At 41.9% G+C, this 20,841-nt stretch overlaps 1 long non-coding RNA gene across 2 annotated transcripts; it reads right to left on the reverse strand.

Moving 5' to 3' along the window:
• Positions 1-2,313: 2,313 nt before the first annotated feature.
• On the reverse strand, positions 2,314-19,217 carry LOC140696578 (uncharacterized). 2 transcript variants are annotated; one of them, XR_012073063.1, is made up of 6 exons: positions 19,154-19,217; positions 13,154-13,311; positions 5,210-5,470; positions 4,263-4,554; positions 2,852-2,987; positions 2,314-2,528 (listed from the first exon to the last, which is right to left on the reverse strand). It is a non-coding gene; the product is annotated as an uncharacterized lncRNA (long non-coding RNA). The 2 variants fall into 2 exon arrangements; XR_012073062.1 differs by lacking the exon at positions 19,154-19,217 and adding an exon at positions 17,616-17,734.
• Positions 19,218-20,841: the final 1,624 nt, after the last annotated feature.

Raw genomic sequence — 20,841 nt, forward strand, 5'->3', positions numbered from 1 at the left:
AAGCATTTGGAGGACCCATCTCTGGAGAACGGATTCCTAAGATTTCTTCAGATGTCAAAAAACCACATATCCAGCACACTGTTTATACCAGATGACCTTAAAATATGTGACAAATAATGTAACAGCCTTGTCAAGTTTTTCCAATTATACCTAATATTGCAATATCAATTTTTCTAACTGACCCGATGCATAGAAATGTGACATGGCAGAGAAGGAGACTGCATCCATATGCATCCAGACCAGTTTGACTAAAAGTAGTGAATTTATTTAAAAAGTAAAACTGTAACACAGGCCAACTGAATCTACTAGTTTCATTTTCACCTGAGTAAAAAGGACTACAATGGTACATCCAGACAATGGAATATCATTCAGCACTAAAAAGAAATGAGCTATGAAAACCTTGAAAAGACACAGAAGAACTAAATGCATGTGACTAAGTGAAAGAAGACAATCTGAAAAGATAACATAGTGTATGATTTCAGTTATATAACATTCTGGAACAGGCAAAACTATAGAGATAATAAAAAGATCAGTGGTTGCTGGCTGGTGGGAGGATGAACAGGCAGACCACAGGGGATTTTGATGGCAGTGAAAATAGTCTGTATGATATTATAATGATGGGTATGTGTCATTATACATTTGTCCAGACCTATAGAATGTACAACACCAAGAGTCAACCCTCAGATAAACTTATGGGTTTATGGGTAATTCGATATGTCAGTGTAGGTTCATCCTTGATAAAAAAGAAAAGGAAAGGGAAAAAAGTGTACCACTTAATTGAGTGATGTTGATAAAAGAGGTGGCTATGGATGTGTGGAGGCTGGGAGTATCTGGGAAATCTCTGTATCTTCTCCTCAATCTTATTGTAAACCTAAAACTGCTCTTTAAAAAAAATGGTATTTAAAAAAAGGTTGGGGAGTACTACAGAGCCTACTATGTACCAGCAGGCCACACACTACGTGCTGAGGGAGAGAGGGCTCACGGGCTCAGGGAGCACACAGACTAGTGCTAGTGCCCATACAATCACAGATAACGCCCTGATCAACACAAGAGTCACCTTTGTAATGTCACTAGCAAGTGGTCATCCCACTGTGACTGAATATATTGTAGGAACTGGAACCCCCTCTGGCACTCATTTTCTCTGGGACAAGATAATGGACCAGTTAATTTTTTTTTTAATTTACTATGGATACAGGTAAAAATATTACCTTTCCTGGAGAATCTATTTCCCTGTTTATAATAGATTCTCATCCTTAGACTAAGGCATCATAGTTGGAATTTCAGACATGGTGGAAGACAAATCAGAAGTTGAATTTTTTTTTTTTACTAAAGTGGAAAAGAGACCTCTCTGTGCCCTTCCAATCATACATCATGATTGCTTGCCTTTCCCATATAAAGGATCAGTCCTGTTTCCAAAGGATAAGTAATTGCAAAGAATAAAACACTTTTCTTACAAGAAGTCACAAAAATAACCATTCTGCCCTCACATCATTTCCCTTCCTTCATTCCACTATAATTTATGAAAATAATTTAAAACTTTGGACTTTAGTGAACACTGCAAAATCCGGTCTGCAATTAGTTTTGTATGTTTAAGGTTTCCTTCGTCAGAGCAAATCATAATTCTTTGGAAGCAAAGTTGAACCTTGAAAAAGATATGAATCTGCAAGCTTCCGTTTTTAGAGAAATTGATTTATACAAGAAAAGGACTTTAGTATGATTTCCTAGGTAGAAAACTCCCTAAAATAAATCTTGCAGAAATTGGTACAGGAAGCTGCCATCGAATTCCAGTTCTCAACAGTTACGATCCACTGTTATGGTTACTAGGTGCCAGGGACTGTGCTGGGTGCCCTCTTATGACTTAGGCATCAGTCTTGAGGAGTTAACTTTGTGTCATCTAAGCTGCAACAGTGTTCAGGCTGAAATGTGAAGCTATTCTGAAGCTCAGGTCCATGGAATAACCCTCTAGAAGAAACGCCTTCATGTCACTCTGACTACCATTCTCGCTGACCTCCATTTCTGGCTGGCATAGTGCTTGCCACTTAATGGTACCCGGCAGATGCTCATTGAACTGAGCAAATGCCATATAAAATCTGAAACTTGCTGTCTCCACAGCTTCTCCAGGCCTTCGGAAGTTTTATTAGAAGGCAGTATATGCTCTCCCTCAACGTCCTGTCTTGGTGATTGATAATGTGGGACATGATTAAAGATTCTCCAAGTGGGAGTCTTATATATATTGGTAGTGATCCCTTCAAATAAATCACACATAAGTAATAAGTTAAGGACGTCATTCAAAAATTACAAAGGAAGTCAAAACCTGTTTACTGGGACTCATCGGAACCGATTTATTCTTGTTATCAGAAATGTAATAGCAGATTGCATTTCGAACTTGCTTCCTGAATGACTCCTTTGTTTTGTTTTGATGATGGCTCAGTCTTAATGAACATAACAACACTTGGCAAGAAAACAGCCAAATCTGCCTGCAGTACATGAATTGCTCTGTATTGTCACATTGGTTTCCACAGTCACATCTGTAAGGCCAAAGAAAAAGAAACAAACAGCTTCAGAGACAAAGGACCACCTATCGGCCCCTGAGTAAGTCTAATTGACTCTGGGTATTTTGTTGGTTTGCAGATCAAATTGAATAACATCTAAACTAAATTACTTGCTTTTAGAGAAAGAGACTCTTTTCTACCTAGGAGTTCAAGCTGTTTTAATAAAAGAAATTTAGGAAACCCCATGTTAGCTGTTAGCAGTGACTTCTAATGCAGTGGAGAGATTCAAAATTAAAAAATAAAATTTCTGCTCATCTGGAACAGAAAAGGCAGACAGTTGAGTTACCTTATGTACTCACCCAGTGTCCCTTTCAGGACAACACCTTTGAGAAGATTTCTTTGGTTCAGTCTTTGAGTGGCATTTCATTTTTCTCACTATTTGCTGTTATTTATTGATTCAACATATATTTGCGAGTGCCTGCTCTGTACCTGGTGCTGGGAACACCAGAGTAAACCAAATCAGATGAGGTCCATTCCATCAGGGAACTAACATGTCAGCAGGGGAAAGAACCATAACCAAACACCGCAGTCCAGCAGGTAAAACTGCTACACAGGTGATGTAGGATGGACCCACCACTGGGGGGCTGACCTAAACAAAGAGATCAAGGAGGAACTCTGGGATACAGTGGTCATTAACTCTGGATGTGGACATGAGCCTATATAGAGTGGCTCCTGGCAGAAGGGGCCTCAGGAGAAAGTCCATGTCATGGCAAGGAGCATGGTGACTACACGGGACAAAGAGAGAAACAGTATGTGGCTAAAACACAGCTCAGGAGGGGAAGCACTAGGCAAAGTGAGGTGGAGAGGGCTCAGGAACCAGACCTGCAGGTCTTGTTGGACCACTTAAGAGTTTTCATCTTTGAAGCAGTGGGAAGCCATGAAGGGTTATCGGCAGGGAGGCGTCATGGTCAGCCTTGAGATTTTAAAGATGGGTGCGGGGAGGAGAACAGATCAGAAGGGGGCCAGGGTGTCTGTTAGTGATTCAGCGTGGAGGCTCACAGCCCCGGCAGCAGACGATGGTAGATTAGACTAGAGGGTAGCAGCGTGAGGGGTGGATAGACTTGAGAGAGTATCTCATATCTACTTCCATTGCCCAACCCGTGCCCTCCATCCCTTCACTCTGAGTAGCTTTGCTTCTCTCTACATTGATTTTCTTCCTGCTTATTGCTCCAGCTTTTAGTGCTATGCTTTATAATAAGGGCTCAATGTGTATTTGTGTTATGAATGAGTGGTTCCCACTTTCATTATGCTCTTCCCTGAACCATAAAATTCTTCCAGTTCAATCTGTCCTACAGTATACCCTGTCGGTGTACAGAGAGGTCACATAACTGGCCCAGTAGCCCCCAAAGTACAACTGGAGATTCCTGGGGGGGAGGGTCCTCCCTCACTTGATCCCCAAGCTTCACCCTTAAATGTAGAGCCAGGAGAAGGAGCAGTCAGGAGAGGGGGACAGCTTGAGGGATGGGTTTCATGTCTCTGAGCAGAGTTTTCTCTATAATACCTGCAGCCGTGCCACTAACATCCATCTCTCAAGTTACCTTTGACGTGACGTCCATAAGCTGTTAGCACATTTTCTAGATTCTCGGATGGACTTTTAACATTCTAGTAGTCCATTTCCCAGGCAATACAATGCCTTTATTAGATAACTCACAGCCTAATAATGGGAATATAAATATAAAACATGTTTAAAAGGTCTTTTATCTGCCTTACCTCTTTGATACTTACAATAGCCCCATGAGATAGGCAAGACTGGGATGGATTTCCCCAGCAGTGCCTTGAGGCTGAAGCAAGCTCTTTCAGACAACAGCACAATAGGCAGCTGCTCTTCTGACTAGTCGGGAAGACTTAACAGGGCCTCCCTATGAGCTTTGGTCAACCCAAGCCCAGGGGTCGTGGAGTCCATGACATTTCCCTCGCAGACATTTCCTCTGGAGGATGCTGGGTTCCTGCGATACTTAAGACACTTTTCTTCTGGCCATTTCACTTAGACATTGCTCTGAAACTGAAAATAGCATTCACAGCTTTTGTTCAGCACACCCAATTTCTACTATATCCAGAAATTATTCCCACTGGATTTTTCCATTTGGGCTACTTCTCACAGGGACGATATCCTCTTGCTCTAATGACAGAAGCAAACATGAATGGTAGGTGGGTGGTCTAAAGATGGTTCTGACACTTTCCATGCTTTCCTGGACTAATCAAATTGATAACAGAAGCAAAGACTCTTAGAGATAGAAAGCTTCTTAGCAGACACCCAGTCCACTTCCCTGACCCCCATATCACTGTATATGCATGTGCATGCATGCAGATCCAAAAATGTTACATCTGAGTATCCTTTTGGGAGTCCAGATGTTCAGGCTGGGGATTCTGCTATTGTTCAAAACAGTTTGGAAATCTTTTCTTTGAGAACTGTCTTTAAGGCCAATTTATAAGTTACAGGGGAAAATAGTGATGACTTTGCTTTAAAGAAGCCCTGGCTCCTTTTGACCCAGCACAACTTCAGACCAGGGTCCGAATGACGAATGGAATTTGTCAATAAGCAAATCCACTCTCAAAGAATGCCACTGAGGAGTATCAAGAAAATGTGGCACATGACAAGGACACTCCCAGAAGGAAACAGCCACGGCACTCTTCTAGGCACAGAGCCTCGAACGTACCTTCGTTACCGAGGACGTGTCCACTCGGCTATCGAAGTTCTAATGTCTCCACTTCCCAAAAATATCTGCTGTCAACTTATCATCACATTTTGGACCTCATTTTAATTTTGCAGGTTTCCAGGGTCCTGACCACTGCTGTCATCTTTTCTCTGCTCACCCAGTGGCGTCTGCACCAAATAGCCTGGTCTTTGGGGCCTGGGATGCTGTCTTACTCAGTGATGATGAAGAGGAGTGACAGGCCTGCCGGAGCACTGAAAAGAACTGTGGAGACAATGATGAAATCACTGTCTAACAATTTTACTGTCTGTGTTTATTAAGCTGTGGGCAGTGGCCATGTATCGCATAAATTGATTTAACTATAAAGATGAAAACATGTGTGAGTTTTAAAACTGTCCACTGGCAAGTAGCCCAGTATAGGGGCAGAGAGACTTGAGGGTTGGGGAGTGGGGAAATTGGTTTTTCTTACTTAAGAAACCATGATTTTGAGTCTTATCTTTAAAATAAACATAAACAAAAACCAAAATAGACCACACTTTCAGAATTTTTCAGGGAACACGTCTCTTCTCCATTCATTCCATCTCAGCAAAAATGTCTCTTTGGGTCCAGTCCTTTTATCTTTAAAATTTTTTAAAGGAAAGAAACAAGAATGTTCACATTTTGAGAGTATGCGTATCACAGAAATATTTATAAGTGAAAAATAGAAACAATGTTCTTTTATATAAATCAGGAGGTTGATTAAATAATTACATAAATGTAGGTATATTACTATGTCACTGCTAGAAATCATGTTTTTGCAAAGAATTTAATGACAAGGGAAAGGCTCAACCCTACTCCCCATAATCCCTAAGAAGGAGATGGCTCAAGACCCCAAAATCTTTTCATCTTACATGATCACCCTCCACCTCAGAGCCCACTTCTGTCTCAAAATGCACCTGCAGGATTTTAATTTACGGAGGTGACTGAGTGACAACACAGAGAGGCTAATGCCATTGAATGAAGTTCAATGGAAAAATTGCATTTTGTTACTGTATTCTGGAGAGGACAGGGCACGTTACACCATGCAGGGTCACAATTGGAAACACCAGGTTTGGGCAGGAGACCAAAAGGGTGAGTGGAAGGCATGGCTCACAGCGCCGGTTGTGTGATTGTGTTTTCTACAGGTAACGGTTTAGGATTGGGTAATCTGACTAATCAGTGTTCTCTGGGCTCGAGAGATGGTCTCCAGTTGTCTGGTGGCTGGCCCTGGCTGATTAGGGCAGAGGAATCCTGTCTCCTGGAGTATAAGAGCCAGAGAGAGGAGGTGGTTCAGAGTCCAGGTTCTGAAATGGTTAGTTTGCCAATGAAAGGGATGCTCCTTGGGTGAGCCCTTTGCTGTCTCTAAGAAGTGACTAACCCTTGGTGGAGCCATCTCCCCCCAGGTCAATGAGGCTACAAATGCCAGAGCATCAGGAATACAGAAAATGTTGTAAATGCAGTTAATACAACTCCTATAAAGAAGCAGCTGCCCGCAAAATCTCTGGGTCACAGAACAAAGTACTGATTTCTCCTGGGCATGATTTTCTTCTTCTTTTAAGAAATAGTCACACTAAGTCTGTTGGTCTCCTTCATGATACTGTGTCCCAGTTCCCCAGTCCTTTATATAATAGAGCAACTCTGATACAATTTATGGCCCTCTGCCTTGTTGAGGGCTGGACCATCACTTTATTCATCATTGCATCCACCACAGTGTCTCACACTTCATAGAATGTGCACTTCTGCAAAGGAGGCAGTTTTGACCACAACCATCCCTGAAGACAGCTAGTAGATTATAGAAGACCCTGGTAGGAGAATTCTGCAAAAGAGGGTGGGCATCAAAGGTACACATACCCCCAAACTGGCATATTTACTTGGATGTATGCATTAATCCCAAGTGAGGTTCCAAGGCTTTCAATCACTCCAAACACAGTTAAAAACCTATGCTTTACATGGACAGACCTAGAGATCATCATATTAAGTGAAGTAAATTAGACAGAGAAAGACAAATTTCATATGATATCACTTATATGTGGAATTCTTTTTAATGATACAAATTCTATTTACAAACCAAAAACAGACTCACATACATAGAAAACAAGCTATTGTTAAAAGGAAAGGGTGAGGAGGGATAAATTAGGGGTTGGGGATTAACAGACACACATTACTATATATAAAATAGACAAACAACAAAGACCTACAGTATAGTACAGGGAACTATATTCAATTTCTTGTAATAACATACAATGGAAAAGAATCTAAAAAGGAAGTGTGTGTGTGTGTGTGTGTGTGTATTTGTATATGTATAACTGAACCACTTTTCTGTATACCAGAAATTAACATTGTAAATCAATTACACTTCAATAAAAATTTTTATTATGCTGTACTCCAGAAATTGACACATTATAACTGACTATACTTCAAAAAAAAGAAAAAAAATTGAAAACAATTAAAGATAATATGCAATTTTTAAAAAAAAAAAAAAGGCCTGTGCTTAAAATAATTTTGCCAGGTCACCAGACTTCCCAGATTAATTTTAGGGAATGAGAAGATGGAAAGATTATAGGGTGAAGAGAGGGGCACAGGGAGGGGACAGTAGAAGGAGTGAAATTCCTGAATCAAGTTACCCCCAGAAATGGGGAGTGGGGATTAAAACCCCATGTAGCTGGAATACCCAAGCCAGAGCTCTAGGAATTGCATCTGTCTAAGAAACAAGAGACGCAGCCGCTGTATGGGGACAGATGAGACAGGCGAACACCATGTGCGATTAAGCCAATGTGGAGCAGCTCACATTTGCGGCTTGTTAGGCAATTTCACATTCTTCTGGAGATAAGCCAACTGATGGGCTGTGACATGAGATAATCGGTGTCACTGATGTGTGAAGGTCCCATAAGACATGACAGGCAGACTTAACAGAAACAAGCATCCCAGGGTCTCTGTATGAGCAGACGGAATAAATACATGTAATAACACAGTGCCCATTTGCAGAACGACAGCCTGTTTCAGCAAGCTGACGATGACAAGGATTTTCCCGAAGTGTAGCTCTTAATGATTTGGAAGTCAAAAAAAAAAGGAACTGCATTTTCTTTCTGAATGTCAACGATGGGCAGAGGGTGCTAAAGTTTTTCTGTTTAGGAAACAATGGATATTTGGGGGGAAATTGAAATGTATGAGTGTATTTTCTAAGTGACTTTCAGGTTTAAGAGCATGAAAAGTTGCAATAGGTTGCATGGGAAATGTCTGTATTTGTTCTCCCTATATCTCAACTTGACCTTGCATCCACCATCTACCCCCTCCCACTCGCAAGCATCAAGCCAAGTCCTGACTGAGAAGACCCCACTCGTGATTTCCATTTCCATGGCTCTCATTCATTCCTCAACCCATGCCAATCTGGCTTCTCTGCTCAAGCCAAGGTCACCAGTGGCCTCCTAACTGCCAAATCCAATGAACATATTGGGCCCACTGGCCATTTCTGTTGCATTTAAAAGACTTCATGGACGTGATTCTTGCTTTGGGGAACTTGACAGTCCAAGAAAGAGCTCTCCTATCATGAAATCAAAGATTTCCTTCAGGCTTGTGGAGGGCCAGGGCAAGGGGGCAGGAATAACTTCCAGCTCCCGCAGCCAGACAGGGCACTGAGCGGAAGGGGTGGGAGAAGGTACAGACTCTGAAAGCTGGATTCCCCTGGAGGCACTGGTCTGGGGGCAAGAACAGCAATTTTCTAGGAAGACCAGACAAAGTAATCATCTCGCAAAAAAGTTAAATGTTGCATTTTTGCACATCCATTTGCAATTTTTGAAAAGTACTTTCACTCCTTCTGTGTAAAAGGAGCATGATTAAGTTGATAGAGTCTGGACTGTAAACGTGGGTGAGGCCAGTACCAGGATAGGGTTGCCTATTACACATATTACTCAGCCGAAAGGACTGATTTGTGTTCTGAAATCTGAAATTGTCCCTGAGTCAAATAGGCATGTGCCAGTGACAGGTACCTATCTCTGAACAAGCTGCTGCCCCTTTCCCTGTTTCTCCTTCTTCTGGGTCACTATCACTCCTCTGCTTGTGGAAGCCTTCCCTGCTCTGCCCGCCCCCCAGCCTGGCTGGGGTGTCCATGGTATCACCCTCTGCCTCACAGAGCTGCCACAGAGCTTACCAAGGATCACTAGGATGGAGTCAGCTGAGTTTATCTTGCTTCGTCGACTGCAAAATCATTGACAATGAAGACAGTATGTCTTACTCATCTCTGGTGCCTAATGCAATGTCTGGCAAAGAGTAGGCACTCAATAAATTTTAGGTGAATGAATGAAGGAAGCAGTATTATTACTAGCCAACAACAGCACCACTTGGAGTCCAAAAATGTTCTCAGATGAAAATGCTGAACTGTTGAATGCAGTGCAATATGCAAGTGATATGACTGAGCTATTAGGAACCAAGGATTTCAATGCTATGCCTTTAAAATATGCTCAATACAGGAAAAATATGTCTTAGAATCAGTTTAACGACACATGCTGATAGCACAGATCTGCTATTTGTCTGCATTTAGCTTCATAGCAGTAGGTTACAGGAACACAATTTGAAAGGGTGTCATATTATTTTATTGAAGAGTCAATAAAAGTATAATAAAACTGAAATGCTGGAGTCCACGGGAAGCATTGTACACTTTTGTTATTCATTCTGCCTTATAGTAAAATCCTATTTTAAAAGCATGTCTTCAGTTCTAATTTCTCCAATAATGCTCAGTGCTGTGGGATACAGATCCCTTAGTCATCCTGGAAAATGAGCACTCTTTCTTTGCAATATGAAAATTTGAGATATTTCATAAAACCACTGTCTGCCAGCAACAGAGGAACTCTTGAGAAGAGCCAAAGGCATTGGTCTTGGGAAAGAGAGAATGAAGTACACACCCCGAAGTCAGCACCCAGGAGTGATAAATACATACATAAATGCATAGAACAAAATAAGATCAATGAATAGCTTATCTCAGTGTTTCCAAGAGCTCTCTCTCCCTCACCTCCCACCCTAGAAGAGGGCAGGATGGGGTGAGGGTCAGTGAAGAGAAGCTTCTCATCTCTCTTGCTTCTCTAAAATTCTCTAAATACACTTCTCCTTTCCTTCCACCTCCTCAGCAAACCCTATCAGCTCTCCTCAGCAATTCAGGTTTTGAAAAACCAAAGCCAGAAGGACAAACAGGCCACTTCTACCTTCTACCCACCCACCCCCCACAATGTAGCTCTCCTGAATCAATGAAGTGCCAAGCCAGCTACCTGCGTGAAGGGGAGAAAAAGGAAGACATGCACCAGTTAATTTCTCAGTCGATATTGGAAAGCCACACACGGAAATAGGTTTTGGCACGTCTCTTGTATTATCAAGGAAAGCACGTAATTCAGACATTGAATGCCTTGGTTATGACATCTGTAGAGCTAATTAGCAGGAAAGATGCTCTCCATGTCTCTGAAGACCTGCTCAATCCAGAGCAGCCACTAGACTACCAGGTGAGCATATGGGATCCTAACCTTGCCTGTTCTCTAAGGCTTTTGTCTGAGTGAATCAGACAGCCTGGCAGTCCCACCAGCTTGATGAGGACAGAAGCTCTTGCCCTGTCTGCAGATGGTAATCAATCCAATTTGCTCACCTCCTGAAGTTATCTGGCCCCTGCCACCCCTCCTCAGGAAGCAGAAATGAAGCCCCCTTGTAAGACTGGGGCATGATGGATTCTTCAGTAACTGAGAGTGACAGGAACAAGGCGAATAGCTGGGCACGAACAAGGCACAAACCCCCCAAGCCACAGCCCAGCATCACCTTTGGAGAATCACACGAGCAACTTCACCATCTCACCTTGATTTGTAAAAGAAAATGTCAATTGTGGGGGAGGATGCTATTGTAATCCATCTGCTTTTTCTTCTCAAACTGCCAGATGAGTTAATCATCTTCCTTAATAAGCTGCATAGAGCTGACCTTTAGAAAACCTCCTGCAAGCACAAATGTTTAAAGGCAAAACTCTTTCCAAACACCAGAGCGCTAAACATTATTTATTCATGTTCTTCTCTGCTCTATGGAACTTGCTATAGTCCCAGGTCAAGTGTCTGGACCACTGATGCAATCTCTGTGAGACCAATTCACGAAGGCACTGCTCTCTAGTTGCTGCTTTTGCAAACTTTAGCTCATGCAACCTCCCAGGTAGGAATTGTTATCTCCACCTTAGAGATGAAGCATCTGAAGGTCAGAGAGCTTAAGTAGATTTCCCAGGGTCACACAGCTTGTGAGACCCACTAGGCAGGAGCCACGTCTGCCTGTGATTCTTGTGATGCCTTATCTAGTGGGCCTAGGAGGCCCTGGACAAGATCATCCTCGTCCCTTTCTTACCTTTGCAGGCCATCTGCCCCCACCGAACGCTGGCAGCCGTCTCCTCACGGGGACTGGAGCGCTCCCACCTCGTACAACCTAGCGTGCCTCTGGCCAGGGCTTTGGCTTACCAGTGTGAAGTGAGGACCCCTGCCCTGAGGGCCAACGGCCCTACTTCATTTGGGTCCCTTTCAGGTGCTAGTCCCTTGTGCCCTCGTGTCACCCCACCCCCATTAAAATGGGAAAGTTCTTCCTTGTCCACATATCTGGAAGTTAGCGATGAAAAGGCTTTTGAGATTATCTAAGCCAATCCTTTCACTGTTTTACAGATGGGAAAAGTAAGACACAGAGAGAGGCGGGGGCTTGGCTGAGGCCAGCAGAGAGGAGGCCATTCTCCCAGCACAGCCCACTGTTCTGAGCGCCCTCGGTAGTGCTCTTCCATCTGTGAGAAAGCCGCTTTGTCAGCTCTCTGGGACATCCACACGCTCCCCCTTAACTTTCAGCTTGGGATAAGGCATAAGACTTTGTTCATTTCAGAGACAATTTCTGACATCAGCCATCCAATGGGAGAAAGTGTTTGTCTCTCAAATCACACTGTTATAAATCTTGTGTCCTCATGGCTGAGTCAATGGGAGCACCTCTGAAGAGGCGGGGGGTGGGGCAAGCAAGAGAGGAAAGAACAGCCAAGGGTCCTTTTCCATATACCCCAGGCCTGCACCCCACATCAGGTTGTGGGGGCAGCCCTATTCCTAGAGTTTCTAAGTGGAAGATTTTAAGTCCCAGTGTCAGCCCAGCAGCAGCACATGACCCCACTACCAGGTCGCAGAACCAACCTCGCCCCCGATCCCAACCGTCTGTCTGCCTGAAAACTCCCACATGGGTGCAGGTAGAGCCTTTCATCTTAACCTCTCAGCCCCACGCCTCCACCCTTAGCGCGAGGCAGAAGACACAGGAAGTAGGCTCACTGTCACCCCAGTGCTTCACACATTCACATCACTTTAAGAGGAATTTCTTTTCTCATTTTTGTTAATGCTTTTCTACCTGTAATGGCATTAGGGTTGACAGCTTTTATCAATGCTACCCTGTCTCATCCTCATCACGCACACACACACATACATACACACACACAAACACACACACACACACACACACACACACACACACACACAGACACTAATACACGTTGCAAGTAAAACCCCCAAGTCTCGATGGTGCAGTTTCCCAAGACTCCTGTTTGCCCTGGCCCTGGACTCCTGGGAGAGGGTGGCTTAGAGCACCAGGATTCCAGGGTGCCAGTGGAGAAGGCAGATGCGCGATTTGGAGCTAATCAGTTCACACGCGGGTGAAATGCAGACTGCTGTGTTGAGGATTCCTTAGGGTCAATGTGATGAGCACTGACTGGGCCAGGCACACAGGGAGGGCTCAGTGCGTGCTGGGCTTTAGTGTGCTGGTGGGAGAGGCGAGCACAAAGGATCGTGGAAGGAAGAGGTCACACAGCCCCCTTCCTCTCACATCTGGGGAAGGAAGAAATCTACTCACTTAAAATGCTTAAAATTCTTACACTATGTGTCTCTTAACATTTCAAAAATTTACTCAACAAATCCTCAGGAGCAAACTGCAATCTGTTCCTTCTTCTAAAGGGTTTAAACTTGCAGCGGCTGTTGGCAGTGGTCTTCGATGTCCTGGAAAGCCCGGCCAGTGCAGAATGTGTGACAGCCCAGGAACTTGGAGGCAGCCAGCAAGAGCGAGCCCTTTGGAGAGAAATAAAGTTCTTAACAATTACTGCTAACTATGCTGTGAAAGGGAGAACACGGTTTCAATGACCAAATGTCAGCTCTAATCCCCACTTATGAGCATTGGAAATAAAACGATACAATTATTACACAATCTGCAGAAAAACTGACAAATATATTCCCAATACGAATGATTTATTAAGTCAGCCCGGCCACAGCCTGGCTTCGCACCTCAACGGAAGCTGTAAAAATGATGCCCTGCACTTCGATAATCACGGTGATTTCTTACAAGCCACTGATTAAGCAATAGATGAGGCAAGCATTTTGGAAACTCTAAAATATCTCTGATTATTGGCGATCTCTCCAAAATGATTGCCTATCTGCTTAGGTGGCCTACTAAAGAATCGTACAATGGTCTGTCAGAAAGGACCTTTCACAATCGAGGCCATCTCAGAGATGAGAAGAGGTTAAATGTTAGGCAGAGGGCACGCAGTGGAGGAGCTGAGATTAAACCCAAAGGCCCTGATTTCCAGTCTTTTCCACAATCCCCCACAGCCTCAGTTATTAACAAGGTATAATCCAATGTGGGCCATTAACCTCTATTACTCCCCATTGGAAAGTTAAGCCAATCAATATGTTACTGTCACCAACAAGGTAATCACCTGGTAGCAGTTACTCTTGATCAGAAAATTAATGGGTTGAGTTATATAGAAAGAAATGAGCAAACCAGTCTGCTCTTGGGCATAATATGGATAGAAAAGGCGAGGTGAGAATCTGAGGGCCTGAGTGATGGCATTTACTCAGGAGGATGCTTGTGGTAGGACCATACAGTTCTTCCCTAGAGCCATGGGGTCATTCAAGCTCCTCCTGCACCCTAAGTAGTAAGAGGGGAATTGCCTCATGGTTCAGAAGATTGCAAAATTAAGGCTTTAAGAAAAGGAGATTGAGGAACCAGGAAAGAGTAGAAATAGCAAAGCAACATGGAAATGAGGATTTAGAATAAAAGATAATAAATACATTCTGCATCATGAGAGGGTATAGGTTATCAAACTCCTTAAACTCATACATCACTGTAAGTTCGCAAATTATTGGTGTTAATCCTAAACCATAATCTATGCTAGTCTATGTCTCATTTCAGGGAAATAACTGAGACTCCCTGGAGCAGTGATTATTAAAATATTTGGGATAACTGGGTCTTTGAAAACTCGATGAAAACCATGGATTCATTGCCCCCAGATAAGTTCACAATACACATAAACAATACACATACATATATAATTTTAAGGTATTCAGAGACCCTTTTGAAAGTTTATCATTGGATTCCAGGGCACAGCACCTTCTGAGAAGTTTTAACCAGTTATATAAATATACGACCTAAACTCCTAACATTGATTCACTCTGAGTTTCTCAAAACTCCTGTTCCAAATACACCTCTGGTGAGAAGCTTCACCTCCCTGAATGGAGCCTAATGTTTCTGTTCACCTTCTGAGCTTTCAATGTGTTTCTCTGCACATATTCTTAAACAATTTTCACCTCTCTGGACCATCTGCTTTCCAAGCACAGGCATTTTGCTTTTACATATAAGTATGAGCATATACATATGTGTGCATAGGGCCATGCGTGCATATGCATATATTTTCATGATGCAATATGCAAGGCATAATCTTTTGATGATCAGTTTCTTTATTTGTAATTTGAGAGTATCAATATCTGGCATATTTATCTCAGAGTCGCTAAGAAAATAAAATGAGATCATGAATGGGAACATTCTGGTGAAAATGTTTGAAGAATCATAAAAACGTGTGGCATTGTCATTATTAGTGCCATCATATTGTCATTACATGCAAAACCTAAATGCAATTTGCAAGCCTTAGTGTTATTTAGGAAGTTAGTTTAAAATGTTTATCCCCTTGTAAAATAAAGATGGTATAACTTTTCAATCATATTAGTCATATTGGCAGTACTCACTGCTCCAGAAGAAGAAAATTGGTCATAGCCTGGGTCCATCTTACGAGCTAATGAGCAATTCTTTACCCCTACAGGGCTGATGTTTAGTGGGTTCATGGCAGCATGACTGTACTGGGTGTCAGCCCTTAATGTCTGCTCTAACTGGTTGGTGCCCCAGTTATAGTAATTATTAAATATTTTTAATATTCCTCTTGGCACCAGCTATGTATGAAACACTGTGCTGAGTGCTGCAGAAAAAAAAAAAAAAGATGTGTAACACATGGTCCATATTCCCCAAAAGACAAGAACCTGATTGAGGAGCTCAGTCTATTCATAACACAAGGTACTTAGCATTCATTTCTGTGTATTAAGGATTTCAGTAGATCAGAAGAGGCAGTCACTCCTAGAAGGGTTTTGCTGGGATAAGGTGGGATTTATGGTGGTCCCAAGGAAGACCAACTCAGTGTTGATGGTCACCTGTCACCTCCACAAAAATGCATATGGAGACAGAGGGAGAAACCAGCCTGCCAGCCTTACAAAGGGACAGAGAAAGCGAGAGTCTTTGAATTTTATTTTACAGATGGCTTCTTCCTCCCCCAACTTCCAGGCAGAGGTTTAATTGCTTTAGAAGGGTAATTTGAAAAGTTCTTTAAGACCTTCAGCCATCAGGTGCCACAAGAAAGATAAGTGCTAGGCTTACTGTATCTATTTTGGGGCTGTGGGTAATGCACCATTAGATTAGATCCACGCGGCACTAATTTCACGCTACCAATTTCTGTTCTATTAATTCTTCACTTAAATCGGCTAAGCACCTCTTCATTTGCCTCACCACTGTTATAATTTAATATGTACAACCAGAGTTGGAGTTTAATTGTTTCTTGAGTGAGCTAAAATCCAATATTTGTAAAATGCATCCATTTAAATGAAACCCCAGCAAGGTTCTGACTTTTCCCGCAGCCCCATCGCTGACAGCTTTGGTTCCGCTCCCGTGGAGCCTCGCGGATTCACAACACTGATTCCATTAGTGGGGAGAAGGCCACAGCCGCCTGGGGACGGCCCTGCCGATGGCCCTGCCTCCCCGCCAGCCCTCGCCTCCCTGCTCTCTATCTTGGTTGAAAGACATAAATGCAGCAGGAAAAACACATTAATGTCTGAGCATCAAGAGCTCATCCCCTGCCACACTCTAGGGGGAGCCTGGCTTTGCTTTCCTGCATCAAGAAGCAAGAGTATAGCTGGATTTTCACCAAACTGAACAGAAACAGGAAAGAGAGAGAGAAAGACAAGGAAGCAAAGAAGTCCCTGTGACCTGAAAGAGTCATCTGAGTAGAAGCAGGAAGGGGAGAGATGGATCTTTGCATGGGGCATCAAAGAGGGAAAGGGATCAGGGCTTTGAGAATTTGGTTCTGTGGATTGAAGGTAATCCCTCTGGTGTTTTCTCAAGACTGAAGTCAAGATTTACATTGCTTTTCAAGTATTTTTAGATGCTGAACTGGAATTTCTTTGAACAAGATGCTTAAGAGAGGGAGGGCCTTAGACTGGCTCACAAAGCAGGCTCTTGGTGATTCATTTCCCTTCCAAGTCCGACAAGCAGAGCAGTGCAGTGTCAGGGCCTTACAGTCGCTCGCACGGGCAGGAGCGGCGCACAGACTAATCTTACGCTCTTTCAGAAGGCCAATAGTACGTTTACACAAATCCACAGTCAGGCTGGAACTCAAGAGCCTCCAGAATCATCCCCTTACTCGACATGGCTTCCCGACAGGACCCTTTCTCTCTTCTCACCTCTTATTCCTAATCGTTCCAAACAAGTTGAAATCTTTACATTTGTCCCAAGATATCCCTTCTGGAAACCTGTCCTGTACACTTATCATTCTTCCTTAAGGCCAGCCCCCTCCAAGAGGCCTGCCCCAGTCACTGCATGATCATTTTGCTTTTTCTAAAAGCGGGACTTTTGTAATTATTCACTTATTGGGAAAGTATCATATGTGACAGACAGTAAGGATAACTGCTAGAGAGATGTAAAGATAAGGATGTTTCTATAGAGTTCCAAAATACTGTCAATCAAATTGAGCAATTAATTGAATGTGATACTCACTCCTCAGATGAGCTCCTCACTCCTGGTTACTTGTGACAGAATAATGGCCCCTCAAAAATGTCCGTGACCTAACCCCTGGGACCTGTGAGTGTGCTACTTTACACAGCAAAGGGTAATTAAGGTTGCAGATGGGGTTGAGGTTGTCAATCAACTGACCTTGAAATGGGAAGAGGGACCTGGATTATCCAGGTGGGCCCAGTGTTATCACCTTGGTCTTTGGAAGTAAAGAAGGAGGCAGAAGAGAGACAGAGAGGTGGCAGTGTGAGAATTTAACTTGCTGTACCTGGATTTGAAGATGGACAAAGGGGCCATGACTCAAGGAAGGTGGACAGCCTCCAGCAGCTGGAAAAGGCAAGGAAACAGAGTCTTCCCTAGAGCTTCCAGAAGAAGTGCAGCCCTGCAGGCACCTTGATTTTAGCCCACTGAGACCCATTTAGGACTTCCGATCTCTGGATCTATAAGGTAGTAAATTTGTGTGGCTTTAAGCCACTAGATTTGTGGTAATTTGCTATAGTAGCAATAGAAAACCAACACAGCACCCCAGACCCGTCGTCTGGCCTCCCCAAAACCCCAGCCCCAAACCATGAGCCTTATCATCAGCAACTTGGAACTAGAGAAGATCCTTGCTCACATTTTCACAGAAGAACTTTGGTGTCCGAGTGGGGCCAGCAGAACACTGTGGGGTCAATGAAACAGCACACTCAGAGTTTTAAAGGGCTCTGTCGGCAAGCCTAGGCACCCAATTGTCACTGTTTTTGTGAGAAAATGACATCCAACTTTCTAAGGAATGTGTGGAATTCCCCACGTTGGTTCATTGGATACTGTCTGCAATCTGTGCTGATGGTTAAAGGAGAACCATCAGTTCAGACTTCAGACATGCAAGGAGGCCAAATTATTATTCATTTTCCAAAGTTTAAAATCCTGGCTTGCATCTCATCCAGAAAGACAATCTGCTTCAGCTGAGGCCTGTGCGCTACATGAGCCTTAGACCAAGACAGGATATTTCCTCAAAAAAAAGCTCAGGGAGCCCTTCCCTGAGTGCCTCATATCACCGACTCAGACGCCAAGTCAGTGCATCATGTTACTCGAAAAATACATTTACGTCCAAGGCTGTTTTGCAAAGAAGCACATTGAACCAGTCCTGGAAACTCTTCTTTAGAATTACATAAGCTCAAATGTAATGCTAGACTCACATTTCATCAAACAGGGGTCAGGATAATGAGACACACGCTATATATATTGATGACATGTGGTGTTCAAATCAAACCATAAAGTAGATATTAAAAAACATATTTTATTATCTTCTCTTCTAAGTAGCATGAACTTAACGTCTCAGTTTTCCTCAGCCAGTCTCCGATTTCATCTGCTGCCTCTGCTTAATTATGAATGATGTCCCCTTTCACTCAGAACAGTGCTCGTTTAATGACATATCACAGGGTCACTGTACATATAAAAGACAGTCTCAGCTTTCTCGTACATTTTCCTAAGTCAGAGTACCATTCCTTGCAGTTTCTCCTGCATGTTTCAGAACTGACTCCATGGGGAGGAACAGAAGAGGGTTTTAACTGAGAAAAAGATGATTTTGTGAATATATAAATTATATATATATATATACGTATATATATATATATATAAACTAGTGATCCAATGCAACTAAGTAGCAAAACTATGCCTGACTCTGCGTGTGTGTATATACATATATAATACGTGTGTATAATAAAAATAAACCCACTCCCCAGTCCTTGAATTCCTAAACCTCAGCCCTAAGTCATTATCAGTCTTACCATCAGCAATTTGGAACCAGTGGAAATGCTTACTCACCATTAGTAAAAACATTTAATGATATTTTCCAAGAAAAACATTGCTCTCCAATCTGGTAGAGTTCTGTGGAGTCAATAATACAAATATATAAGATATATAATTATATTATCATGTATATAATATACAATTACATAGGAATCCTATATATTATATATATAGAACTTACACATATAATTTGTGACAGTATGGCTAGGTGGCAAAGCTAAAAGTTTTTGGTGAGGATGACAAGGGTGTCAGCTGTCACCATTTCTATTCAACATTGTACAGGAAGTCCAGCTAAGACTATTTGGCAAGAAATAGAAATAAAAGGCACCTGTATTAGAAAAGAAGTAAAACTATTTCTTTTTGCAGATGATATGATTTTGTATCTAGAAAATCCAAAGGAATCCATAAAATCAAAAGACTACTAGAGCTTACAAATGGGTTCAGCAAGGTTATAGAATACAAGATCAAGGTACTAACATCACTTGTATTTCTACACACTAGCTATGAGCAATACAAAAATAAAATTAAGAAAACAATTCCATTTCCAATAGCATCAAGATAATAAAATATTTAAAAATTAATTTAACCAAAAAGTGAAAATTTTTCACACTAAAAACTACAAAACATAATTGAAAAAATCAAGGAACTCTCAAATAAATAGAACCACATGCCATGCTCATGGATTACAAGACAATATTGCTAGAATAGCATTACTCCTCAAGTTGATGTACAGATTCAACACAATCCCTATCAAAATCCCAGCTGCTTTTTTTTTTAAGAAATTGACAAGCCCATCATAAAATTTATATAGAAATGCAAGAGACCCAGAATAGCCAGAACAATTTTTAAAAAGAACAAATTCAGAAGACTGACACTTCCCAAATTCAAAACTTATGACAAAGCTACAATAATCAACACTGCTTGATACTGGCATGACAGATAGATAGATCAATGAAATAGAATTCAGAATCCAGAAATAAATGCACACATTTGTGGATAATTAATCCCCAACAAGGGTGTCAAGATAATTCAATAGGAAAAAAGTCTTCTCAACAAGTGGAGCTAAGACATTTGAATATTTTTATACAAAAGAATAAAACTGGAGCCTGACTTCATACCATATTAAAAAATACATACACACTACCTTCAAAAATACATCAAAATGGATCAAAGATCTAAATATAAAAGCTAAAACCATAAAACACTTAGGAAAAAACACAGGAGTAAATCTTTGTAATCTTGGATTAGACCGTATTTCTTAGACATGACAGCAGATGCACAAGTAACAAAAAGATAGATAAAATAATGTCATGAAAATTAAAAACTTTTATGCTCAAAGGACACTGCAAAGAAAATGGAAAGGCAATCCACAGAATGGGAGAAAATAATTATAAATCACATAACTGATAAAGGTCTAGTATACAGAAAATACAAAGTTATAACCCCAAAATGAAAAACAAATAATCCAATTACAAACTGGGCAAATTATTCAAACAGACATTTCTCCAAAGAAGATATAAAAATGGCTAATAAGCACATAAAAAGATACTCAACATGATTATTTACTAGGGAAATGCAAGTCTAAAATCCAATAAGATAGCACTTTATATCCACTAGGATGGCTGTAATCAAAATGAGACATTAACAAATGTTGGTGAGAGAATTTGAAAACCTCATACATTGCTGGTGGACATGAAAAATGG

Source organism: Vicugna pacos, chromosome 5 (genome assembly GCF_048564905.1).
Source record: "Vicugna pacos chromosome 5, VicPac4, whole genome shotgun sequence".
Taxonomy (NCBI): Eukaryota; Metazoa; Chordata; class Mammalia; order Artiodactyla; family Camelidae; genus Vicugna; species Vicugna pacos.